The sequence below is a fragment of the Chinchilla lanigera genome, unplaced genomic scaffold (assembly GCF_000276665.1).
Source record: "Chinchilla lanigera isolate Chin_1 unplaced genomic scaffold, ChiLan1.0 scaffold00112, whole genome shotgun sequence".
Lineage (NCBI taxonomy): Eukaryota > Metazoa > Chordata > Mammalia > Rodentia > Chinchillidae > Chinchilla > Chinchilla lanigera.
Genome location: NW_004955513.1, coordinates 685,604 through 713,459, shown reverse-complemented (window position 1 = coordinate 713,459; position 27,856 = coordinate 685,604). Strand labels below are relative to the sequence as shown.

Sequence of the window (27,856 nt, the reverse complement as noted above, 5' to 3'; positions counted from 1 at the left end):
TCAGCGGCTGTGCCATGGCTGCCTCCACCACCACCTCCTCAGAGCATTTTGAGAAGATGCATGAGAACTTTCTGGGCCTCCATGAAGACTGATGGTGGGGCATCTGAGCACTGGGACCGAGGAGGAGTTGATCGGAGATTTTGATGAAAAGCAACAGGAAGCAAATGAAATGATGGCAGAGATGGAGGAGGAACTACGGTATACACCCCTGTCCTGCCGTAACCCCATGAAGGACCTTGCCAAACTGCATCAGGAGGTGAGAAGCACGCTGCTGACAGCCATCTGTGGCCAAGGAGACACAAACTATGGCACATACGTTGTAGAGAACAAGCATATGAACCGGATACAGTCTCAAAAGGCACTGCTTCTGCAAGACACTGAAAGCCTCAACTGGGCCACCCAGAGTGTTGAGGAGTCTCATCGGATTGCCAGAGACTGGCCAGGTTGGCTCAGAAGTCACAGAAGAGCTGGGGGAGCAGCTAGACCAGCTGGAATGCACCAAGAGCAGACTGGTAAACAAGCGAGAACTGGAGCAAAAGTCGAAAGGTTCTCCGCTCAACATCCAGAAAAGTGACAACCAAGAAGCTGCTGCTTTCCATTGTCATTACTGGAGCTCATCATCCTGGGAGGCCCCATTTATTGGAAGTTTATTCACAAGCGCTGAACTTCCTAGGGGAAGGACTTTGTGGACCACAACCATGACCCCGTGGGTGAACGGTGTCAGGGAGGATGTGGAATAAGCATGTTGCTGCTGGGGGCTGACAGCTCAAGCATGTACTGTGGGAAGAGGGGGGCCAGACAGAGAACTACGTAAATGTGAAGGAGTGACAAAGCCAGTATGATATACCAGGTAATAAATGTTTATGATTTCTTAAAAAAAAATTTAAGTCCATGGCAGACAAAGAAAACAGAATGGAGTCTTTGAATTGGTAAACAACACTGATCTGTGAGAAACCTGAATCTCTTTTGCTTCTTTAATTCTGTGGAGGTAGGTGAAGAAATAATAGAAACAGAGTTCTTCTACTCCTGCTTAAGATGTAAAAGCCCCGAGAGAACATCACTCCTGTCTTAAGAAGAAAAAGTCAGACGATTTACAAAAGCATAGCTTCTCTTGAGCTGAGCTGAGGTCCCAAGGCAACACGGTGAACCGAATGAAGGTGAGTGACAAGCCCCTCCAGGGAGAGGGAAGACAGGAGAACGGCACAACCTTTCAAGGAGACAAGAGGTGGCTGTCTTAAAAACACATAGGGAAAAGGCTTACATGTGAATGCATTTGTAGAAAGCTGAGTGTGGACTAGTACAATGCTATGGAATTCCTGGAGTTACAGATACAGGGTACTCCAAACTCACTTGGGGGCACTGGACCCCACCGGGCGCTCATGAGAAAGACAGTGCAGGGCACACTGGAGACAACCCCTCATACTGGACTGGGACAGGATCCTGCCTACGTCCTGGACCCTCCTCTTGTACAGTGCAAAAGCTTTAAGGTCAAGAAACCTCTTTGGCCCTAGGATCTGGGAAAGTTCTACTGTCCTAGGGATAGGGCAGCAGAAAAAGTCATCACCTGCTGATCCCGCACTGCTACAAGGCAGAAGTCAGCCTCCTCGGTGCAGGAAAGTGCATGGGAAATTCTATGCCATCCCAAACACTCACGTACCCACACACATGTGCATGCGTGCACTCACACACACGCATATATGAGGCACAGAGGGCAGAAGTGCATAATGCTAAAAAGATTCCATCTCAGAAGCCCTGCCTAAGACTGAGTGAGGACAAAGGGAACCAGGACAGTCCCTGTCCTTACCACGAGCCTGGCTCCAACTACAGAGCAATAGCAGCTTACTACTAGGCAGGGACACCGACAGGCCACAAGTGAGAAGACAGAAAAGGATATGATATGCAAGTGTCATAACAAGAAAGCTGGGGATGTGTGCTGGCAACGTGGGACAATACTGGAATTCCAGTTAAGTGCGAGGCTGAGGCAGGAGAATCATCAGTTCGAGCCAGCCTGGGCAATTCAGAGAGTCCTTGTCTCTGAATAAAACATAGAAAGATATAGGATGTAGCAGAGTGGAAGAGCACTTGCTTACCAAGTTCGAGTTACGGAAAAAAAAGCAAGAAAGCTCAAGTGGCTACAAGACAAGCAGACCTCCAAACAAGAGCTATTCCCAGGAATAAGGAAGGACATTATTCACAACCAAAGGACCAATGCAACCAAAAACCACAGTAATCCTCAGTGTGTGTGTATCTAATAACAGAACTTCAAAACATATAAAGAAATAAAATAAATAAAAGCTGTAAAGTAGTCTTTTGCAGCTGACTAGTCATTTCTTCACTCTTCTTCTACCCATCTTGGTCTACTCACTACATTAATCTATGATAACAAGCTTTACAGCTAATGACTAGCCCTCAAGGATGGCAGACTGTGGCAGCACTGTCTGGCTTGTCACAGTAACTCGATGCCCTTATGGGGCAGCCAACGGAGATGTTTACTGCACCTGCCCAGAGGAGGAAGTAAGGCAGGAGGACCTCTGTGCAGGCAGAGTAGGACGGCAGCCTACCCTCACGTCAGAGCAGGAGTAGGGGGATGAGGGGGATGGCACACAGGGTCCAACTTGAGTGTCATCACTCCCCCCACCCCATCTAGTGAACAGATAGTGACCAGTCTGGGCCGGCCAGGAGACGGAAACCATGCCAGTCATTTCAACAGGAAAATTTAACACAAGAAACCATTAGCTAACACAAAGTTGTTACCCTTAACAGAGTGGGGTTGTTTTCTTTTTGTTGTGATTTGTGCAGCGCTGGGGATGGAACCCAGGGCATCACTCATGCTAGGCGAGTGCTTTAGCGCTGAGCTACCCCTAACCCTTGGCAGAGTGATTTAACTGTGTTTTCTTAGATTCTCCACTTGTTTATTTAGGACCCATTCATCATAGGTCCGAACTGATAGCTACAATCCAGAGCCCAACTCTGAGCCACTACCTCTTCTAATTCACATAGAAAACCAGCACTTTTTCTTCCAGGGCCGGCCCACCAGAACTAACACTACCGGGCTGTTTCCCCTACCCTGATAGGCCCTTCCCACAGACACCCCAGTAGACACTGTCCCCAGGGCTCCCTGTGCTCCTGACCAAGCCTTGCGCTCCCATGTCGGTGGGCACAGTGTGACCTCCCCTTGGCCATGTCAGTAGTGAAGAGCCTTTGATGGCATGAGCTTGTCTATGTCATCCCTCACTCACCTCCCGAAATAAAAACCCTGCCGGACCAATGAAAGAGAAGAAAGGGCTCTAGGAGTCCAGAAGTCTCGAGTTCTGACCCTAGAACTGGAGGAGCAGATAAGCAAGGAACTAAGAACTCAGGTGAGCCTTCCTGCCCTCGGAAACCAGAGCACACAGCCTGGGGGCAGCCAAGCCGCTGGCCCCAGGTGCTGGGACTCAAAGCGGGTGCAGGGGAGGGTCTGCTGCGTGGTGGAGACATGGTGGAGGGTGTACATGGGCTGGAGCTGTACACGGCCTCACCCACAGGGCTGTGTGCAAGGGACTGGGCGTCCTGCACACCCATTGCTGGGATCATACTCCACTAAAACCCGGTGCATCAGACACTGGAAAGGAGCCTTCCTACTGCGATGGCCTCTGTCAGCAGAGCCCAACACTAGGTCTGCTGGCAAAAGAGACATGTTTACAGAGTCCAGTTCCCCTGGCAGAAAGCACGGCCGAGGAGAATGGCTTTGGAGAAGAGAGGCAATGAACTGATACCTGGCGTAGTCAAGGACAGAGAGGCAAAAGTGGAAGTTGGAGTGAGGGGAAGGCAACAAGCCTCGGGCCTGCTTCCTAATGGAAATGCTGGAACGGACCACCTTGCAGGGTGTAACCTCCCGCTCGCGCCAGTGCGGACAGGATGGCTACAGAACAACAGTGACGAGGCAGCATGGTGTGGCAAGGCGAGTATAAATTTTAACCCTGTTTGTGTAGTGAGAAAGGAACCCCAAAGTTCAAATGATAATCTTGACATCTACCCTAGGGTAAATGCAGCGAAGGACAAACAAGGACAGGCCCCTGGCATGGATGGAGACAGAAGAAAAGAACGCAAAGTCACCAACCGCACCTCAGGGGACATCTGCAAAGGGAACGAGGCGCAGAGCAGACTTGCTCAGCACAGGTGAGCGGATACAGGCAAGGGGCCTGCCCAGCCCCCAAGACCTCATTCCCTCCCCTACCTGTGCGCCATTTTCTAATGAGGAAGACAAGGCGACCGCAGGAAATGTAAAAGGCCTAGAACTGACACAAACTGACTACTGAGGCTAAAGGACGAGGTCTTCCTGACTGGCTTGCTCAAACCCCTCACAATGGTCACTACTTCGCTGCTGGGACGAAGCCCTGACGTATGCAGCCTAGGAGAGCAGAGGTCTGCTTTGGCTCGCAGTTGCAGCGGGTCTAGCCCACGCCCAGCAGCTCCAAGGCAGAGATGGGCTGGTGGAAGGGCGGGGCTGAGAAAGCTGCTCAAGTCCCGGCAGCCAAAGAAGCAAGGAGCACAAGCAAAGGGCCAGAGCGAAAAGAAGTAAAAAGGGCCAAGATTACACCCTTGAAGGTCAAGCCCCACCTTCTTACAGCACATCCAGCTGTAAACTCACCAGTCATGAACCCACTGATGATCACAGCACCCCATGGTGCAATCACCTTCTCAAAGCCCCCACCTCTGAACACATGAGCCTTACAGGGGACACTTCACATAAAACATGATACTCCTTTCACTTCCCTCTGTAAGATGGCACATTAGGAGGAAGTCAGGGTAGAGATTTTTTATACTATAATTTCCCCACACAGCTGGGTAGTGGCATATAAATTTATAACAGCCAGGCATGGTTGTGCACACCTGTAATCCTACCACTCTGGAGGCAGAGGCAGGAAGATCCCAAGTGCCAGCTCAGCCTAGACAACTTAGGAACACCCTGTCTCAAAAAATAAAAAGGGCTGGGGATATAGTTCAAAACAAAGGGCTTGGGCTCAATCCCCAGTGCTGAAAAAATTCCCAAAACTATAACCAATTACACTGCCATACAGCTTAAAAGGGGAGGAAAAAAGAACACACAAACGTGTATACATGTAGAATATTACACATCAAGTTGACATGTTAACTTTATGTACCAATTAAACCACGGCATTCTATTCAGTATAAGATCCATCAGGATTTTGGAGATGTTTTTAAGAAGTAAATAGTGTATCTTTAGAGTTGAAATTTTGTTCTGGAAAAATACAGAAGAAACTGCTAAGTAGGACTTACTTTTACTGAATGCCTTTCGTATTGCTTGAACTTTCTTACTAGGGCTATGTTTACTTAAACACGTGCACTAACTTCTATAGCGTTCTCTGCCCTCCTCTGAAGAGAGCCTTGTCATTCTCGATGTGAGGGGAGAACATAAATTTCTACCCAGACACCTCTGAATTCCAACGGAGAGTTTCTAACCTGCGGCCATGTCAATTCAGTGCTGGCTCCCACTCTGCGGCCTGGTATCACAGGGTGGTGTGCTTCTGGTCCCTCGATCCACTACTGGAGTACACCTGTCCGAACTAGCCAGGTAAGGGATGCAGTCCCTCAACCGTCTCACACCGTGGGGCAGTTCTGCCCTCACCCCCTCAGTTCCCCGGAGTGCAGAGAAAGGAGGCCGAGCAATGCACAACTGCTTCTGTGTTCCACACGGGAGTCACACTTCCTAGGTAGCTCTTTTCTGCTGCAGTCTTCAAGTTCGGGAGGAACTCTGACAGGCTGTCTCGTTCATCTTAACTTCATGGAATGACCTGTATTTAAAATGTCACCAAGGGTGTGGTGGCACACACTTGCAGTCCTAGCTACCGAGGAGCCTGGGGCAGCTGGCTTGCAAATTTGAGGCCAACCTGGGCAACTTAGCAAGATCCTGTCTCAGAATAAAAAGGGCTCAGGAGGTGTAGCTCAGTACTCCCTGGGATCAATTCCCAGTACTGCATAAACTAACAAAGTGAGTAAATGAGTGAACGAATAAAGGGAAAAGGAGAGAAGAAAAAGGAAGAAAGAAAATGTTGCTAGCAACTGAAGAATACTGAACATTGTACTGAATACTCTTATTAGAATAAAGCTTTTCCCCAGTTCTGAGAGTGGAGCCGGCGGCTCACACTTGCCGCGTACGCTCTCTACCACAGAGCCACACCCTCCCAACGTTACTGCTGGATGTGGCACCGTGCTGTGGTGGTGTAAGAGACTGTCTCTGTTCCTGGCGATCCTGAGTCGGCAGCCAGCTCTACCACTGCCAGTCTCTTCAGAGAGACCTGGGTCCATTCCTGGTCATGAAATCCACCTGAAAGTCACGGCCAACGTTTATCAAAATGGGATACTGCTCCACAATAAAGGAAAGCACTAGTTCGCAGACTTGCTTTGGACACACACACAGACACATGTGTCTATGTGCTGTTGTACACGTGAACACACGTAGCTGCCTGTGAGCAGGCAGCATTAAAACACTAAGCATTCCTCACGCAGGTCATGTTGGAAGCCACTGCATTATCCTGTAGGGCCGCCTCCTTTTCTTCCCTTCTGGCCTAGAAGGAACACTGCTTCCGGGACTAGAGAAAAAAGCAGTATGGATTCAGACGGTTCAGGGGAAAATACCATTGGGAATTCTTTCATCACAAAATAAGACACAATAATATACTCTTAGGACACACTAACAGACAATCATGCAGCTAGCAAATCTGCTAACAGGGAAGACATTTTCAAGTAGGAATCTGGATAATCCTCTTGGTGTTTGTTATAGTAAGATGTTATCTGTAGTTCTATTAAAAGATACCAATTTGAAATTCAGGCTGAAACAGTATATATAAACATTGTCAAAGGTTAAAATTAGATGGAAATTTTCTTCCCTGGCGGCTCTCCACCAGACGAGGCAAGAGCATGTCGGCAGACTGAGGGGCCCATGCCCCGGGGAAACCATTCTGACAGCCCCAGAAGCCCCAGTGCAGCTGAGGGGCCCGTGTGCAGGGATGGCAAGAAGCGCCCACACCAGGCAAGGGAGACACACAGTCAGTTGGGCCGTGCCGCCAAACCACGCACCCAACTGGATATCCTACTTAAATGGGAAAAGTGAAGTTACAAAATCCTTCCACATGTGCTTGGGGTCCGCCAGTAGGGTTTTCTGTGAACTCGTCTTATGCTCACCAAATGAAGTCACAGGAAGAAAGTACTCTGTCTTTAAAGCCATGCTCGTTTCATCCAAGTTTCTGTTTAAGGCCATGACTGCTCTCTGGGGACTGCGTTGACTCACTGTGTCTTCAGAGTGACGCAAGTGAGGCTCTCTGCACAGCTTCAAAACAGACGGAGCCCATCCAGGCGAAGGCTGGCTCCAGAGCCAGCAGGACCAGCAGAGCCAGCGGGCGGGAGAAGGGTCTTCTCATCCTCAGTTTTGTCAGGGTCTCATCACCCTCTCCAGTGAGGAAAACAGACCGTTAAATTTTTTTTTTTTCTTAATTTGCTCATCCTCTTTAAGACCTCACCTCTTGCCAGGCACAGTGGCACATGCCCGTAATCCCAGTACTTGGGAGGCTAAGGCAGGAGGATCACTGCAAGTTTGAGGTCAGCCTAGGCTACAAAGTGAGTTCAAGACAAACCTGAAGTGCATATACAGACTTTGTCTCAAAAAGACAAGAAAAAAACACCTCATCTCAGCTAGGAGAGGTGGCACACACCTATAATCCCAGCACTAGGAGGCTGAGGCAGGAGGATCATCATGAGTTTGAGGCCACACTGGGCTACACAGTGAGTTGAAGAACTGCCTAAAACCGCATAGCAGGATCCTGTCTCAGAAAACCAAAAGGATTTCATCTCCACCTTTACTGCCCACTCAAAGGCCAGTCCACGTTCTGAAACTTACTCGGTCATGTGGTGAGAAAAGCATGAGCAGGAAATCCAGCTGAAACAACTCCAGTGTTCAGGGTCCCACACATCTGCAGTTCCCTCCTGAAAATGTTTTTATCTAAATAAACCTCCTGCGTGGCTCCTGCCAGGAAGAGAAAGGTGGGAGGAATCCATCTAGAAACAGCAGGTGTAAGGGTAGAGATGAGGCCAACAGAACCCGGAAGCCACAGCCTCAAGAGGTATCACATGGGGGTCAGAGACAGACACCCCTCATGATCAGCCACGGCGTGAAGGTAAACAAGGCCACATCACACACCTGGAGCCTGGTCACTCCAGGGTCCTGTCTTACCACATTCCCAAAAGCTGGTACAGCTTGCTTCCTAAATAGGCAGCCAAAGAGCAAATGACGCTCCAACCTCAAGTGGGTCTGCTCCACTGTAAGCAGTTCACACGTACGCCAACCACGCTGCCCGACACAGTGCACCCCCTGAGAGCACTCATACTGTGACGGGCATCCCGCTGCCAGCTGCAGAGCGGCTCCATGAACACGAGGCAGGGCAGCTGTGAGTCGCCAGATCCCCAGGGCTCCGCTTGAACCCCAGGCCCTGCCAGCAGTAGCCATCCAGAGCGGGCGCCCCTTCCCATGTCCCTGTTTAGTCCTCAGCCTCCCGAAAGCATCCAGCGTGACGCTGCTGAGAGGCCAAAGTGACTCTTGCCTAAGTGCCTGCTCCTGCAGCACTTCCACGGGTGGTCTGGTCGAGGCCAGTAACTATCAAGTGCACCACTGCCGACCAGTTTCTGTCCAGTCTCCGGCCCTCCCCAGGGAGAAAGGCCATGCGGACCGAGTGAGTCCTTCAAGTCTTACTGTGGGAGGCCAGGGTCTTGAAGGCATCGTGAGGCTTTCCAGACTTGGTTCTGGAGGCGACACCACAAGTGTAACAGTGCCACTCGGCAGCAAGCTCTGACACGAAGTAGGATGTTAGAGGGCAGCAGAGAGGCAGGGAGCGCAGAATTTTTACAGTAAACAGCTCTGCCGCTGTGAAAGAGGACCGTTACTACAGTGTGCTGCAGCTTTTCCAGGATCCCTTTCTCGCTCCTTCTGTTGATCTTCATTGCCATAAGGACCGCTGGAGTCATCTGAACAGGCAGCACACACATCTCCACGGGCGCAGATCGGCTTTCAGTCACCTGGGCCAAACGCCCTTGTCATCTCATGACAAGGGACTGTTTTGTGAACAAGTAATTAGAAATAGATCCTAAGATGAGAGTTTTATTGTTCTCACAAAGTTAGACTTTTCATTAATATCTGATAATATTTATTTTGGTTTTATTGAGACAGGTTCTCCCTATGTAGTGCAGACTGGCCTCGAACTCACTTATGTAGGCCAGGCTGGCCCCGAACTCACTGTGATCCTCCTGCCTCAGCCTCCTGAGTGCTGGGATTATAGGTATACGACACCATGCCCGGCAACATCTGATAATATTTAAATCTCAATTGTAATTCTCATTTACCTAGAAAGTTTTTCTTCTCCATTTATTACAAATTTTAATTTTCAAGGATAAAACAATAAATTTGCAAAATATAAAGGACTTTCCTACAATTCCAAATAAGTTCTGAAATGTCGCAGAGCAAATGGTGGGGAACCTACGGCATGCATATTGTTTTTCTTTTAAGACAAAAGATGTTAATATATGCATGACTGCTTTTTCTAAACTAAAGCCTCAGTACTCAGGTTTAATTGCAATGTTGGCACTTTGTGATAAATAAGTGGGTTTGGGGCTGCAGTCTGGGCGCGCACCTCTGAAAGGTCTGCTGTTGCTGCCGCAGAGGTTACCATACGCTTGGCTCCATGGCTGGTGTCTTCTCTCCACAGCAATCACAAACTCAAGACACTGAAGCAATGGTGCTGGGATTTGGGGTCAAGATGATGATGGACTGAGCCTCGGTACTTAGTGCCTCCGGCCTGTGGCCCTTTCTATTCAGTAGAAGCATATAAAAGGGAGCAATCAAAAACAAAAGAACTGAAAGGGGTGGTCACTGCAGAAGAGGCTTCAACAAACTGCCAGATCTGAAGTGGTTGGATGGGCACAGCTGGCCAAGCGGCGCAGGGCAAGTCACAGGTGAAGAGTGTCTTGGAGCGGCAGGGAGACCCAGGGGGCCACACCCAGAGGAACCCCAAGCATGAAGACGGCAGTGGGGTGAAGGACAGAAGTGTGTGGAGTGAAAACTGGGGATCGCACATCTGCACATGAAGCAGACAACCAAACACACATCTGCTTCACCGCTCCACACCCAGACCTACTGTGGCAGGGAGGGGGCTTCTCTAAAGACGCTGCAGGCCGATTGAGAAGGTCCCAGTGCGGACCCTGGTGCCCCAAGCAAAGCCCTCCTCGTGAATCCAGTGCTACCCACACACACAGGGCTCTCTGTCAACACCCCTGCTCCTGCTCATGCACAAGGACTCACAGACAGACTATTGGACGTTGGAGGAAACGAAACCCAGGAAATCGGAGAGAATCAAAAATAAAAAGACAAGCACAATTCTTCTCTAACTCACATCACCGGAGAGCTCCATAAAGATTACATGCCCAATTCTAAGATAAAAAATTTTTTAAAACTTGGCTGGGGATATAGCTCAGTGGCAGAGCGTTTGCCTAGCACATACAAGGTCCTGAGTTCAATCTCCAGTACCACAAAAAAAAGGAAAAGAGATGAAAAACGGTCAAAGACATCTCCAAACACCCAGAAAAAAGGCAGATCCAACATGAAACTATCAAGGAAAAAGAGCCCGCTGAGCCTTTTGCTTTTCTTTTCACTTTCTCCTAAGTAGTTGTTTATTTCTGGAATGGTACTTCACATACACTATCTTCTAAATGTTCACACGGCCACCACAAACGTATTATTCTCTCTGCCATACAGAAGATGCCATTGTACCTTCTGAGGTGCCTGCACTTTCCCCGTGTGACCCCCGCCCAGGCCTGCTCATGCCACCTGCCCCCCACAGGCCTCTCCCAAAACTGCAGGAAACCAGCTGGAGCCCACTCTCCCGGGAGTTCACAGAGGACACCCCTGAAAAGGCTGCCAGGACAGTGTGACCCATGTTCCCAGAACCCTGGCAGAGCAGTTTTACCACCCCCAAGCAGCCGCTGTGCCATGCTGAGACTGACTCTCCTTGCTGTGCTGCTCCCCACCATTCTCTCCTGCACTGTAAGCATTCTTCCTTTTGGGTCCTTTTCTCTTTTTAATAATATAAAAGTTCCTTTGCAAGGGGCTTTTGGAGGAAAAAACTGAGTTTTTGCTATCTGAAAATGCCTTTTTTTGAGACAGGGTCTCACTACGTATTCCAGGTTGGCCTAGAACTTGGTGCTCTTCCTACCTCAGCCTCCTGAGTGAGGGTCACCACACCCAGCTGACAATGCCATTATTATACCCTCATTACTTTAGCTGAGTTTAAAATTTAGATTGGCAAAACTGTGAGTATTTTTAATATAATACTCCAATATCTTCTCATGTCTGCTGCTGCTAGAGAGAACTCCCCTTTCAGTCCAACAGTGCTCCCAGGAAGGTAATCAGCTTCTGACTGCTGCTAAAATCTGCTTTTTGTCTTTGGTTTTCACTGCTCTCTGGTTTGGATAAGGCTTTCTAAAATTTCTAAAATTTTAATTTCCAAATTTTTCTAAATTTCTAAAATTTTAATTTCTAAAATTTCTAGAATTTCTAAAATTCTACTGGAGATTTCTTCTCATTCCTAAGTCTAAAACAGTCTTCCTTTCCAGTATTTTTGGTTTTAGCATTAGCTCTCAAATACTGTACCTCACCTATCTCTGTTGTCATCTTTTGTCTCTTTTGAGATTTTCATTCAGTTCATTTCTTTACATCCAGTTTTCTATGCTACATTTGTGTAATTTCTTCATCTTTGTCCCTCAATTTACTAAGTCTCTCTTCAGCTGTGTCTAACCTGTTGTTTAATCTATCCACTAAAGTTTCAATTTCACTGACTATATTTTTAATTTTTTTTAGTTTTTCAATTACTTATCTTTTTTATAGATTTTGGTCCAATGTTAATTATTTCTCATTTTATTTCCTTAAATGTTTAAACCCATTATTTTACGTTATGAATCTGTTCATTATAATATCTAAAGCTACACTCTAGTTCTACTGCTCATTCTTCTGCATGACTGTTTGTTTCCTTGTGTTTTTAAATTTTGGATTGTGTGTTTATAACTGGAACAGTTCCATATGTGGGAATTTCAGGCTATGGTTGGGATAAAGGTATACAGTCCAAGAGGATATATATTAACTTCAGCCAGGTAACCAGGAACTCTAGCAAGCTAGGACCTCTGTAAGATGATTTCTCTTCTTGGAATTTCCAAATCTGCGGAAGGTGGGTAAATTCAAACAAAGTTCAAAAGAAAGCAGGCTGAGAATAAAAATTACCCAGGGAGATTTTCATTTCCTCCCACTCAAAGTACAGGCTGAGTCAGACCAACCACCTCTCTTAATACTCTGCTGATATGCTTATTTTTCTAGTCTACCATTTTGTTTGAAGTACAGTCCTCAATTATCGCAGCTTATATAAGCTGTTTACCATGGCTCCAAGATTTGTCTTTTGTTCCCCCACGAGCTTTTAAAACCTACGTCTCATAGATACCTACTATACGACTGAGGCATTCCACTGCTAACGATACCAAGGAAAATGAAAGTATGTGTTGTCACACAGATTTGTTGGAAGAGCTGGCAGCTTTATTTGAAATAACCCAAAAGGGGAGATGACCCATCAATAAACAAATTAAGTATATACACACAAAGGAATAGTACTCAGTTCCCAGTACCAAACAAAACAAAACAAAACAAAAAAAAAAACAAGTACATTGAGTTCAATTCCCGGTACAAAAAAAAAAAAAAAGGAATAGTACTCAGTAATAAAAAGTAATAAGCTATTGATATGCACATGAGTGAATCTCGAAATTATACCAAGCAAAGATGGATACACAGCATCTGACTGTATTTTCTACAGTTTTACATAAATGGAAACTAATTTCTGGCAAAAGAAAACACCAAAACTGGGAAGCAGGTGAATGGGAATGGAGGGAAGTGGGCCAGAGAAGCACTGTAAAGGGTACATGGACATTTTATGTGATGACAGGTACTTTCACGGTCTTCACTGTGGTGACGGCTTCAGGAGCATGTGTATACGTCAAGACTTCTCTAACTGCACACTTCTGATATGTGCAGTTCAGACTGCACACAGTGGTGCACTCCTATAATCCCAGCTGCTCAGGAGGCTGAGGCTAGAGGACTTAGTTTGAAGCCAGCCTGGACAGCTTAGTGAGAGCCTGTCTCAAAATAAATTTTCTAAAAAGGGATGGAGGGAACTTAGGGCTGTAGCTCAGTGGTAGAGCATTTGCCCAGCATATCCAAGGCTGTGAATTCCACTCCTATAGGAAGAAAAAGGTGCCACATATGTCTGTTTTACTTCAGTAAAAGTAATGCAGGGGGAGCCTCTTGGTTACTGAGATCAAAAAATGACACCAAGGTAGCTGTAGTTTTACCTTCTCTTATTTTTGACAGGTCCTTTGTTTCTATTTGTATGTATAGTCTTGCTTCAATAGCACATATACTAAAATTTTATTTGTATGTATGTATGCATATATATATGTATTTTTTAATGTGGGGCTAGGGATGAAACCCAGGACCTTGTGCATGCTAGGCAAGTGCTCTGCCCTGAGCTACAACCCCAGCCCTGGGGCTGGGGATTTAGCTCAGCGGCAAAGCGCCTGCCTGACAAGCGCAAGGTCGTGAGTTCGGTTCCTGGTACCGGAGAAAAACCAAAAAAAAAAAATACAACCCCAGCCCTGATCTTTGCTTTTTAGGCTTTGGGAACTTGTCTCTTTTCTTGGAAGTTCAGCTATTCATTAAAAGGACACTTGTTGCCAGGCACAAGTCTGTAATGCCACTACTCACGAGGCTGAGGCAGGAAGATTCAAACCTGGCAGGCTAGGCTGGGCACCTTAGCAAGAACTGGTCTCAAAGTAAAATTTTAAAAGGGCTGTGGATGTGTGTCAGTGATAGAGGGCTTGCTTGCTGAGCATGTGCAAGGCCCTGGGGTCGATGCCCAACACTGCAAAAAGGAAAAAAAAAAACAAAAACCCAGACATTTGTCATATGTTAGGACTCGTATCTACGTGTTTTGTCAAGTAGATTTTCAGGATAGCTAACCCGTCCTACTGCCAGCAAAAGCCCCCCTCATATCTGTCTGAAGACAACGCCGAATTCCCAAAGCCCACTATCAGGTTTCCCATCCCCCCTCAGCCTCTCACGGTGCAGCCCCTGGGTGAGCACCGGGTCTCCTCCCCAAGCCCGTGCTCAGCACACCCCTCTGCCAGACTCTGGGCCTCCACTGCACCTGCCCCCTTCAGCAGCGGGGTCTGGGTGTGGCAAATGCTCCTTCCGTGCCCCAGACCTCTTCAGGCACCCAGATACCGCACCTGCTCCCCGAAGACCATGCCCACGGTCTCCCCAACCAGACAGCCTACAGAGTGGTGACAAGCAGCCCCTTCCTCTCGACCACCACCATTCATTCATTCACTGTTCAGACACAGCCCCACTCCACACGTCACCCAGGCTAGTGCTGAACTTGTAGGCTCAAGTTCTTGCCTCAGCCTCCCAAGTGCCTAGTTTAATCACCAAGACTCTTCCTACTTTTACTGCTAATGTAAACCCAATCACGCCAAGCACTCGAGTCCAGCATGTGGGTGTTTCATCTCCTCTATCCACTCCTGAAAATCAGGGCCATCTCCAAATCGCCCAAAGCACCAGCAGAATGCCTTGCATTTGTGCAGAGGGACAGTAAATACTTGGCAAATAAATGGGTGAACATATGCGGGAAGACAGATCCTTTGGGGGAATAAGAACACTTGGGAGGTGTGGCCTTTCCCTCCCAAAGATGTGCACACCTGAGATCCAGCCAGCCCCAGCACTTAAAGAGCCCATTTTGAGCCTACAAGGCAGGAGGGCTTGGTTTCAACAGACCCTCACTAAAATATACTGACTTTCTGCAATAGTTACACGCAGCATGTGCATGTGTAAGGGGCGTGGGGGGCGCTGGAGATTGAATCCAGGGCCTTCACACTGAGCGACATCTCCAGCCCCTTTTCCTTCCTCTTCTTTTTTAATTTTTGAGATGGTCTTTCTGACTAAGTTGCTAAGCTGCCCAGGCTAGGCTTGAACTTGCCATCCTCTGCCTCAGCCTCTCAGAGTAGCAGCATTCTTTTCCAACACCAACTTTTGAGGGTGAAATATCTATCATGTTTCTGTGCAGGTGTGTTTGTTTTTCTGTTAAGCACACAAACTTCTAAGCAAAGATATTTGGAACAGCTAAAAAGCATAGCATCAGTTAATGTACATGAATATGTCACAGTGCCTAAGAAAGAACAAATGTTACTATATTCTGACATCTGCATAACTTACTAGGCCAATAAAATGACAAAACCTTATTTCCCTGTTTAAAAAAAAATTACAGCATGAATGAATAGAACATAAACTGGCACTCCAGCTGCCCCTAATCAACTCCATGCCTAATATTCAATGCTGACCTATAAATAATTTCATTTGGGTTTTTTAAAGGGAGCGCCACCATGTGGCCAATGTTTTTAGTACATTTTTAATATAAACAAAAGAATGAGTTCTACTTGAAAACGGGAATGTACTACCCAGGCCAATACAGTATAATGCGAACAGAAATAACTACATTTTACAGAATACTTTATAGCAGATTACTTTTGTAGTGAGCAAACTTTAGAGTTCAGATCTCAGAGGTGGGTCAGTGTCTGTCCGCTTCAAGAGGGTTCAGGTTATGATCCTCTTTCCTCTGTTAGTAAGGGTCACAGAGTCAAGGCTCACAAGCGGCCCACAGCCTGTCGCTGGGCAGGGTGGGCCGTGGGAGAAGTGGCACCAGGGTCCGCACGCCTGCTCTCCTGCTCCCTGGTCCTGCCCTCCAGCTCCTCTCTTCTACGTGAAATTCATATTACCCGGAGACTTTTAAATTTGTATTTATACAATATATATATATTATATTCTAAAGCAGTATTTAGAAAATGCTTGGCACACGGAAGCACTCCAAATACATACTTAAACCTCCAAATAACTGATATTTAATATAGCTCTTTCCATACAGAGTTCTGAAATAACAGACTGTATTATAAATCTGCTAGGGTTAAGAGAAAAAAGGCGGGGCCACCCTGGTAGAAACAGAGAAAATAGCAAGAGCCAGAAGCCTGTGTGGGCGCTGGAGCCTGGAGCCCTGGCCCGAGCAGGTGACCCCATCTCAGACGGGGGCACAGCCACGGTGGCGGGGGCGCTGCTCAGAGACGGGAATCAACGCGGTTCACTCACAACAACGCAGTGACTGCCAAAGCCGCACGAGCGCCGCGCGATCCCACTGACACGACACTGCGGGGAAGGCGAACCAGCTGCAGGGACCAAAAGTGGCCTGGTGGGGGCTGGGAGCCGAGGAGCGGGCAGGGGTGGCTACAAAGGGGCCGCACAGGGCAGCTGTGGGGTACAGCACGGTCCTATACACTGAGTGGGGCCCCAAGTTCACAACCTTCTGCATTTGTTACAGTCCCTGGAACTGGATACACTCAAAAGCCTGAGTTTTACTGTTATGTGAATTATACCTCAATAAACCTGACTACAAAATTAAATTAAAATACAACAAAAGCCCAGGGCTATAGTTGGACTCTCCCAATCAAATACTGGTTGTGCTTTCAGAAGCGAAGGAAGTTACATCCTGTAAAAGTTAACAATCGACCAGGCAGTCTTTCTCTGGACCCGACCTGCTCTAGTTAAGACCTTGGGCCTTTCCCACCTTTCTACCTTGCATGAGAGACAGTCCGCTGATCTCACTGTGTGACAAACACTGCTCTTGCCAGCCACCGATGTGTGTGAAACAGTGCAGAGGGCCTCCTCACGCTCAGCAGCCCTGGCCCGACTCTTGTGCACACCAGCTACAGGGAGCCCGAGCGGGCTGCAGGGCGCAGCCTTCCTGCCGCACACTTCCACGCTTCCCCCACACCTCGCGTCTCCAGCGCGGTTCCCCAGTAACATTCCCGTTCACAAAGGCCTGTGTTTTTCTGCAGTTCAAAGTGGGCTTTCCCAGGGAGTCTCATTCACACTGGAGAGGGCGCTGTGGAGCCGCGCAGTATAGACAATTCCCTCCAGCAAGGACCATCCTTCCGGAAGAAGACCACTGCTGAGTCAGAGTCGCTGGGTCGGGAGCTGCAGCTGTCACTCACCCCCCCCCCCACCTGGCTGTTCCCACAAGCAAGGGCCCTCTGGTCCCGAGCGGGTCGAGTCGGGGCTGATTCGAGGGCTCTAGGGGCACCAAGGCAGGGTTTGTTTTTCTTTTTTCCTTTTTCCTTTTTTTGGAGGATTGAAACTTCACAGGGAGCTATATCCACCCCCACTATACCCGTTAGTTTTTTTATGCTGAGACAGGGTTTTGCTAAGTCATCTGAGCTGAGCTCAAACTTATGATTCTCCTGTCTCAGCCTCCCAGAGTGCTGGAATTACAGATGTGGGCCCCCATGCCTGGCCAAAATGCAGAGTTTGGGGTGTAGGCAGTAAAATCTAGTTAAAAAGATTATTGCGAATTTCTTTGGTTTTTGTTTTAAAGCACTAAGGACTGAGCCAGTGACGCTGTACTCCTGAGCCTGCCCTTTTGAGACAGGGTCTGGCTAAACTGCCCAGGCCTCCAACTCCTGATCTTCTTCCTTGAGCCTCCCCAAGTGTTGAGACTCCAGGCATGCACCACCATGCCCAGTTTCTCTCCCCAAACCCCCTTTCTGTAAGAGACAGGATCTTGCTATGTGCTGCCCAGGCTAGAAACAAATTGGAAATGCAGATTTAAAATTTTTTAAATGTTGGGAGGCTGAGGCAGGAGGATCCCATGAGCCTATCAGGTATTTTTGCTGTTCTTGCTTGCAGTTCCTGGGGACTGAACCCAGGGCCTTCTCACTAAGCTACATCCCCAGCCCTTTTTTAATTTTAATTTTGAGACAAGGTCTTACTAGTCACTAAGTTGCCCAGGAAGGGCTTGAACTTGTGACCCTCCTGCTTCAGCCTCCCAGAGTGCTAGGACTATAGGTGTGTGCCATCACATCTGGCTTCATTTTTCTAAGCAATTTACATGTTAATGAAACCAAATCACTTTTTTGGCCCAGAGCCCTTACTCTAAACTCTGATGACTGTACCGAACATGTTAGGGGTACATTTTAATGCCTTCCATGCAGAACTCTCTTTGCTCGAATGCAGGTGGCTATTTCTGAGGACACCCATCTGTGAATGTGTGTACGTGTGGGCGTGTGTGTACAGGCACATGTGGAGTGTGTTTTAGAGAACTGGGCTGTGGTTGGTTTGAGAAGCCAAATGTGTTTCTTTCTCACACAACCTGCAGCTCCTCCAGAACTAAACCCTGGCGATGAACATGAAGTCAGTTTCTCCAGGGGATTCTGAGGCCATAGTCTTTAGAAGGAAGGGATCCCCCAGGGGCACTCCAGCCCGGCATCCTAGTAAAAGAGACAAATGGTAAATGAACAAGATGATTTCCAGTGGCAGTGCTGTGATGAAATTATACAGGCAAAGGAATACAGAGCTGATGCTGCTAGGGTCCTGTAGTGGTTTGGGGCTTATTGCAAGGGGAAACAATATATAGTACAGGACACATATTTTAGAAGATTATTTATAGTAGTCACCCAAAGAATCACATACAAGGAAGTGTAGGAATCTGTCCACACACTAAAGACCAAAGAATCCAGCCCAGGGCCTAGATCCCATGATAATGTCCTGCATGAGTCCAGCTGAAGACCTAGAGCCCATAACAATGCCTCCTGTGAGTCCAGCTGCAGGCCCAGAGCCCATAACAATATCTCATGCAGGCCTATTTCACGGGTCTGCGCTGGGAAGGCCCAAAGATCAGCAGTAGAATCTAGAAAATCTGTGCCAACAGGATGAAGGATCTGTGCTACCAGGCTGAGGGATCTGCACTGGAGCCAGGAAGCAACGTGCAAAGTAAGAACCAGCACTCCCCTGAAAGGTACCACAGCCATCCTCAGGAACAGTGAGGTCCCAAGCTCTCTGATGATGAGGAAGGCCAAGTTCCATCAGGAAAGCCAGCCTGACAAGCTTCTCCAGGAGAATGACAGTGCACCATCTTCCCCTCTGGAGCCAGGAAGTGGTGCTCAAGGTGGGGATCAGAGCTCCCCCTAAGTGAACCAAAGCCCTTCTCAGGGACAACAAGGTCCCGAGCTCCTTGGAGGATGAAAACAGCTGAGTTCATCAGGAAAGTGAACATGACAACCTCCTCCAAGAAAACCAACAGCTCCTTATTGCTTCTTTCCACTTCCAACAGGCTCTCAACAGCTTCTCCCAGCTCCCAACAGCCCAACTTCTTCTTCAGTTCTGCCTCTTATGCTGCTGGCAACAGTCCTCAGATAGGCTCCCACACCCAGCACCATGCTTACTCAGTTCAGCTGGGTGTTGCAAGTTGACCACCAGTTGTCAACCCACCACAGGCACCTACGCCCGTGGGCACTGTGGGCTGGGCTGCCATGTGCGCCTGTGAGGAGCTGAAAAAGCAGGTGTGGAGAGCAACACAGCGCAGAGTGCTGGGTAGGGCCCAGCTGCGCTAACCTCGAAGCACAGAGGCGGCGGCTGGAGGTGAGACCGAGAAGCCAGGCACAACTGCTGGTGGTGGTGGTAGATGGGTGGGCATGAGTATTGGGGGTTCGGGGAAGCACTGAGGGGTCCCTGCCCCAGGTGTGAAGAGATCTGCAGCCAGGTGTCTCTGCAGTGGAAGGAGAGCAGCCCCAGGTGGCAGTAGGGGGCTGGGCATCATTTCAGGGCAGCGGGTGACAGGGCTGGGCCAAAGCAATGACAGCACACTGCAGAGCAGTGGGCCCGAGGGCCAGGTAGGCATCTGGGATGCCCTGGTTGAAGGCTATCACCTTCTCTCTGGGACATGGCCAGGACAAACAGAGCAGGAGCAGAATGGGACAAGCAGGTCTGGTGTGAATGATCAGCCGACAGGCATAGCCCTGCACACACCCACACTGCTGCGTCTTTGTCCACACGGCAGCTCTCCCCGAAGCCCTGGCGGCCATGGCCAGTCTCCCTGGATGCCCACGTAGGCTGCTTCCTGTCACAGCCACTGGTGGCCAGGGCCACCTTCTGCTGCACATTCACCATTCTCGCCGCAGGGACCTGCTCATCCTTCCTCCTCCCAGCCAACGGGGAGGTGCGTGTCCTGCGCCCAAGACCTGCTCCGAGCCGCGGTCATGCAGGCGTAATTACTGAGCACAGCCGTAACCGCACCAGCAGGGGCACGAGGGAGCCAGTGTGCCTGGTATGTGCCGCTGAATGCCACGGCTGCATTCTTGCCAGCGCGCTGAGGCGGCCCGCCAGCCCTCGCCATGGGAAGCTCCTGGGAAAGTGCGCGTGGGCGATGACCCGCACCCACTTAGTCCCCACTCTGCCAAACACAGTCTGATGAATTTGCCCAATTCTATGCTTTATCTTTTCTCTCCTCAGGGGAGCACTCAAAGTGACACGGACACCCTGCTCTCCCAACTGTTTCCTGCCTGGTCCTGCTGACACGCGTTTTCCCCACAAAGCCCCACAGGCGAGCAGTTCATGTGGTAAACGCCAGGACCGGGGAACCTGCCAGGCTGTGATGCCACACTGCGTTCACCGAAGCTTTCAAAACTTCCTATCTTTCAAAGCAGTAAAGCTCCGGTGCAAAGAGAACATCAGACTGGGAGCTTGGGGCCTAGAGACGGGCTAGAAACACAGGCTGTCAGGTCCACAGGGCTCTCTGCCCCCAGTGACCTTTGGCTCCTCTGCATGAGGAAAGTGGGGACCTGTCACTGTTAACACCTAGGCACACTGATGTGCTCCTGACACCTCGGGGTAGGGGGGAGTTAGCAACATGGATCAAAAGCCTGTAAGATTCCTATTTTTTGGTGCAGAGATTCCAATTCTAGGGATGTGCAAAAATGAGCCATGAAGAAGATTCCAACAAAACAAGAGCAGTGTTTGTCAGTGAAGGATCAGGGGTCTCCGCAGGAGCTCTGCAGGGAGCGGCAGGACCGCAGCCGGGGGCTCCCAGGTCTCCGCAGGAGCACGGTCACAGGCTCCAGGGCCTCCCCTTGGACCTTAAGTTGCCCTGGCCAAAAAAACACAATGAACCTAAAACCCAAAACCCAAGAACGTAGGTGTACAAATGTCTACATATAATTTTAGGAAGGTCTAGGAAGCCCAGAGGAAACTGTATCATCCATATTTAACAATAAAATATTACCTTGCCAAGGGAACAGATTCAGAAACTGGGCAACTCTGGTCAAAAAGGAAAGGGTGGGGGCCAGGTGTGGTGGTGCACACACCTGTGAGCCTGGCTCCCTGAGGGGCTGAGGCAGGAGGGTTCCAAGTTCAAGGCCAGTCTTGGCAACTTAACCAGGCCCTATCTCAAAAAGTAGTTTTTAAAAGGTCTAGGGATGTGGCTCAGCACTACGGCACTTGCCTAGAGAGCCCTGGGCTCAAGCCTCAGTACCACAGAATAAAAGGAAAGGAAGGAAGAGAAGAGAAAGAAAAGGGTTGCCAACCGCATTTGTAGCCTCTGAAATGCTAGCATCCATCCCAACTGAGGCGTCGGTGACACAAAACACAACATCCTTAACCTATACTAACAGGATGAGCAGAGGAGACCTGGCAGCACCAGGAATAGGAAATCTGCACAAACTCCAAGTTTGGTAGATGTATTCAGCAGAATAAGAACTCAACACTACTAAATAAACTAAATATACCGTTACAACCAGAAAAGCAAAGCACAGCCCCCACAATGAAGAAACAGCCTCAGGGCGGGAAGAGGCCAGTGGCAGAGCTGGGTCCCAGCCAGACATGCAGACATTCGCTGCCCCTCGGCAAACAGAACAGCCGGAAGAGCTCCAGGCAGACAAAGGACACAAAACCCTCCCTCCACAGAACACAGGCACTTCGGAAAGCAGGCTTCTCCCTCCCCACTGGTGTCAGGTGAGCCCTAAAGGGCACAGTGACAAGCTCAGCTGGCCTTCTGGCCCTGACACCTGCTGTGTCCCCCTCTGAGCAACCTTTCCGAAGCCTTCATGCTCCCCTGCCCTCAGCCCACGCTCCTCAGCACAGGCTCCTGCCCTCCACCCATCCTGGGGCGACCCCTTCCCTGTCCCTGCCCCCGCAACACCAGGTCCATTTCCCTGTGGGGGGTGCAGGCAGAAGAGGAGGTGGCGTTGGTGGTAATAAATCACAATTGTGGTTAAGATTTTCTGAGAGCTTACTTCGTACCAGGACTTTTCCGATTCACTTCGGAAGTATTAATCCATTCAGTTCTCACCATAAACTAGGGATGGGAGTGCCCTTACCAAGCTCAGTTCATAATGTCATAGCCAGAGTCCGAGAGGACGCCCAGGGCACTCGCTTAGCGAATGTCCTCCCTCACTGAGGAAGGCTGGCTGGAGCCAGCAGGAGACTGTGGGACCCACAGAGTGACTTCTGAGATGGCTGAGAGGACACCCAGCAGCCAACAGAGAAGACAGCCTGCCCTGGCCCACCAGCCCCGGAAGCAGCCATGGTGGAAGGAAGTGGATCCCAACCACAGGCGAGCCCTGGGAGGTCAAGCTGGGCTACCCAACAACACCACTTCCAAAGTCCGGATCCACAGACACGAGGACATAGCAAGGGTTTATTGTGTTAAGCCACTATTTCTGAGATGGTTTTATTATGCAGAAACAGGTAACTAGTACTGATGGAACTAGGGGTGTGAGTAACTCACAGTGATACAACTTGATGCTGTTAGAATCAGGAACTTCACGCTAGCATGGGTGTCTGTGTGTGTGTGTGTGTGTGTGTGTGTGTGTGTGTGTGTGTGAGTGCACGCACGGTACCAGGATCTAGACCCAGAGTCTCGTGCATGCTGGACTAGCGATCTACCACTGAGCTACATCCAAGCCCTCAGAGGCTAAGTTCTTGACCACTGAAAGAATATGCAGCCTCCTCCACAGAAGCCCAAATTCCCCCAACAGACATCACTGGGGCAGAAAATGCCCCTGGCTTTTTTTTTAATTCTGTAACCCCATCAAACACCAGTATGATACGCCCAGTATACTGCGAGCATCATGTCAAAAGACTAAATATAATGCAAATGAAATGAAAAGAATCACAAACATTAAGGGCAGTTGGTGGAATTATGGGTAATACATTCTATTTTAAACTCTGCTAAAAAAATAATTCTATAATGTATGCGTATTACAGGGTTCATGTCACTCGAACACAGTTCCAAGTGGGACCTGAATGACAAGAAAGCAAATCATTCAAATATGGCAGGGCAGGGGAACTACACGTGCAAACACCCTAGGGTTGAGAGACATTTGTCTGGCGCATTTTAGGGAAAGAAAGCTGGGCCCTTGCGGCTGGGAAGTGACTCTGGGATGTAGGGTGGATCTTGGTTAGGAATCTGGAGTTCGCTGATGTGGAAGGAGAGGCTACTGGAGGGTTTACTGGAGGGTTTTCGGCAGGGAAGTGCCATGATCTCATTTGCATTCCTGAGAGATTATTCAGGTTTCTGTATGGAAAGGGAGCTGTGCAGGAAGAAGACTGAGCAGGAGTGTCTGCGTGGAGCCACTGCACAAACCCAGAGGAAGGGATGGAGCCAATGACCCACCCCTACAGAGCACCTTGCAATTCCTGGCACACTCGTGCACCTGTCATCTTTTTCTTTGTAAATGCTTGGCTGGAAATCATTACAAACAAGTTTCTCAAAAGCACACACAAATGCATACATCACAAAATGACCTCATCCGAGAGTCAAGGGCAAGGAAGAATGCTCACAACACGCCGCTCTGCTTCTTTCAAGGAGCCAGTGAACGAAACCAGTGTATCAGCTATAAACTCTTGTGCATGAAGCTGATCTGAAAAGCTGTCCCAAGGTGGGTTCCTCTAGCCTTGAGGCTCTAGAGGACTTTAGTTTCTCTGCTATTTCTTTCCATACTTCTGAATTTTCATTTAAAATGATGAGTACTGACTTCCAGGAAGATGGTGGAGTAGTGAACAGCAGAAAAACAGCCTCTCCAAGATTTGGTGTTCTGAGGCTGGACTACAGCAACATAAGGAAGAGGAGGAGGGAAGTGAGTTCCCAGCACCCAGCAAAGACCTGAAGTGAGAACTGAAGCCCATGGAGAGAGCGAAGAGAGACCTCAGTGCAGAAGAAGGTGGCAAGTGGCGCTTTCTGCCTGAGCCCTGACCTCGTGAGTGGGAGGAGTGGCCTGAACCTGCAGACGCACGATGACTGCTGGCAAGCCCAGAAGCCCCACAGAGGAAGGCACCATTGGGATAGGGCAGTGGCTGCAGCAGACTGCAGTGGCTGCTGAGTTATTCGGGTTCAGACACAACCCAGGAGATGGCAACTGGTCGGTAGCCATCTTGGAGAGGATGCAACAGAGCTCAGAACTCAGAACAGTTCGGCCCCAGCTCCACCTAGTGGCTCCCAGTGACAGGGTCAGGCTGCCAAGTTCAAGACAGTAGGAAGTCAAGGAACCAAATTCAAATCCACAGGGAGAAGAGTTCAAGTCAGCAGGAGGCTCACAGACTGTTGCAGGCTGAACAAACTGGGTTCTAGCCTCATAGCCAGAAACCAGGCTGAACTTCAGTGGAACTAAAGGTGCAGGATTGCTGGGATTATCCAGTATCCCTCCCTATGGCTGGCTTGCTGGGATAAATTGACACAGATCTAAGCTCAGTCTGTCCACTTGGTCTACCAGTGATTGCACAGACACGCCCTGAAGTGCACATTTTCTTTTTCTTCTTTTTTTTCTTTTCATTTTTATACTGTGTATACTTTCAATGGAATTTTTAATCTCCTGAATATCTGTTTGAATGTTTCATGGCTTCCATTTCTTTCCTATGCTGGGTGTTCATGGTTTCTATCATTTTCCTAAACTCCTTTATTTTTTAGTCTTATCTGCTCTAGAGTTTTTCATTATGGTCACCAACTCTGTAGTTATCTGAGCAATTATTTTTCTCCTACTGCCTCATTCATCTGCTTTGCTACAAGAAAAAACAACCAAGGGACCATGAGAAATCAAACTATCAACTGCTAGATGATGCAAAAAATACCGTAAGATTGATCAAAGTCAGTGAAAATGTAGGACATAGCACAAATTATATAAAAAACTTGTTCACAAAAGTAATGGCAGAAAACTTCCCAAGCACAGAAGAAGAATTTGACATACAGGTAACTGAGGCATACAAAACTCCAATAACCCATGATCAAAAAAATCTACACCAAGGCATGTAATAGTCAAGATTTCAGAAATCTGACACAAAAAAAGAATATTAAAAACTTTTAAGAGCAAAGAAACAAACCACTTATACAGGAAAGCCCATCAGAATCACAGCAGACTTCTCAACACAAACCCTCAAGAACCCAAAGAAACCTTGGGGTGAAGTATTTCAAGCCCTAAAACAAAACAATCTCCAGCCCAGACTGATGTACTCCGCAAAACTATCTTTCAAAATTGATGGAGAATAAGAATACTTCCATGACAAAGAACACCTACAGAAATTCATGACCACAAAACCAGCACTCCAAAATATTCTGAAGGACATTCTAGAAAGACATAATGATTATAACTCCATGAACCCCAACAGAACGAATCTACCAGGCAGAGCAAATAATTAAACAGGGGAGGAGGGGAAGGTAACCAACAACAGGAAAAAGACACAACAAGAAGTCAATACAGCCAGGTGTGGTGGCTCACCCCTGTAATCCCAGCACTTGAGAGGCTGAGGCAGAAGGATAGTTGCGAGTTCGAGACCAGCCTGGCAGAACAGATCAAGAAGCAATGATCCAGCAATATCCTGCAGACAAGAAACACATTTAATTCAAATGTAAACTCAAAGGCTGAAAGTTAAATGATGGAAAACAATACTCAAAAAAAAAAAGAAAACAATACTCCATGCAATAGGAACCTGGAAAAAAGTGGGGTAGTTATTCTATCTGCAGACAAAATAGATAAGACTGATTGAGAGAGATAAACAAGGTCACTACATGCTTGTAAAGGGAACAATCCAAGAGGAAGAGAAAACAATCAAATATATATGCACCAAATACTGCCACATTCATAAAACAAGTGTTAATGGACATGAAAAATCAAATAAGCATTGGAATGGGGATATAGCTCAGTGGCACGAGTGCCTGCCTGGCAAGCACAAGGTCCTCAGTTCAATTCCCGGTACCAAAAACAAACAAACAACAACAACAACAAAGAACACAAAACAAAAATCAAATAAACACTAACACAATTATGATGAGGGACCTCAATGTCCCCTGTCACAAATAGACAAACTAGACAAAAAAAAAAAAAAAGTCAACAAAGAAATATCAGAACTGAACCAAATTTTAAATAAATGGGTTTTGTAAATGTCTATAGAGTTTCCACCCCACAACATCAGAATACACATTCTTCTCAGCTGTACATGGGACGTTCTCCAAAACAGAATACATGCTAGCTCACAGAACATGCTCAAGTAAATGCAATGGAATTGAAATTATCCCATGCGTATCATATTATCAGACCACAGTGCAATGAAATTGGAAATCAATGGCAAAAGAAACCACAAGAACTTCATAAACACATGGAAATCAAATAACACCCTCCTAAACAACCAATAGGTCCCAGATGAAATTAAAGAAATTAGATAGTTTCTACAATTAAATGATAATGCCAGTACCACATACTGGAACTTATGGGACGCAATGAAAGCAGTCTTGTGAGGGAAACTGAAAGCAGTGAATTGCATATTAGAAAAACAGAATGGGCTGAGTTAAACAACCTAATGTTGAACCTCAACCTTTAAGAAAAAGAAGAGCAAGTCAAGCCCAAAGCTCATATGAAGGAGGAAATTATAAAGATCAGAGCAGAAATTAAAGCAACAGAGACTAAGAAAGCAATACAAAGAATCAATGAATCAAAGGTTCTTTGAAAAATTTAATAAAATTGACAAACCCTTAGCCCACCTTCTCAAAAGAAGGAAAGATTCAAATCCACGCAATTAGGAACGAAAAGGGTGAAATTACAACATATCCTGCAGAAATCCAGAAGATAATATCTACTTTGAAAACCTGTATTCTTGTAAGATGGAAAACACAAAAGAAAGGACAGATTCCTAGATACACATGAATTACCAAAGCTCAATCAAGAAGACACAAAAATACTAAATACACCAGTATCAGCCAATAAAATTGAAGATGTAATTGAGGATTTCCTACCAACAAAGGAAAGCCCAGGCTCTGACAGATTCACTGCTGAACTGTCAGAGAAATTTAGAGAAGACCTAATACTACTACTTCTCAAACTCTTTAATGAAATTGAAAAGGATGCCAGGTGTGGTGGCGCACGCCTATAATGCCAGCACTCGGGAGGCTGAGGCAGGAGGATCGCTGTGAGTTCAAGACCAGACTGGGCTACAAAGTGAGCTCAAGGCCAGCCTGAACTGCTTACCAAGACCCTGTCTCAAAAAGAAAAAAAAAAAAAAAAGAAATTGAAAGGGAAGCACTACTCTCAGATTCATTCCTGGAAGGAAGCATTACCCTGATACCAAAACCAAGAGAAGGATCCAACCAAAAAAGAGAACTACAGGTTAATCTCCCTCATGAACACAGACACAAAATTCTCAGTAAGATACTGGCAAACAGAATGCTGCAATTCATCAAGAAGATTATACACCATAACCAAGTAGAATTTATCCCAAGGATGCAGGGAAGGTTCAACATACACAACCAACAAATGTAATATATTGGGGGCTGGGGATTTAGCTCAGTGGCAAAGTGCCTGCCTGGCAAGCGCAAGGTCGTGAGTTCGGTTCCTGGTACCAGAGAAAAACCAAAAA

General features: G+C 47.7%; 1 protein-coding gene and 1 pseudogene across 1 annotated transcript in view; one reads left to right on the top strand and one right to left on the bottom strand.

The window, feature by feature from the left end:
* The window catches only part of Abl1 (ABL proto-oncogene 1, non-receptor tyrosine kinase), a 147,135-nt gene that overhangs the window by 85,723 nt on the left and 33,556 nt on the right, over positions 1–27,856 (bottom strand). The gene's annotated exons all lie outside the window — the stretch shown is intronic.
* Positions 15–664, top strand: LOC102019626 (annotated as a pseudogene).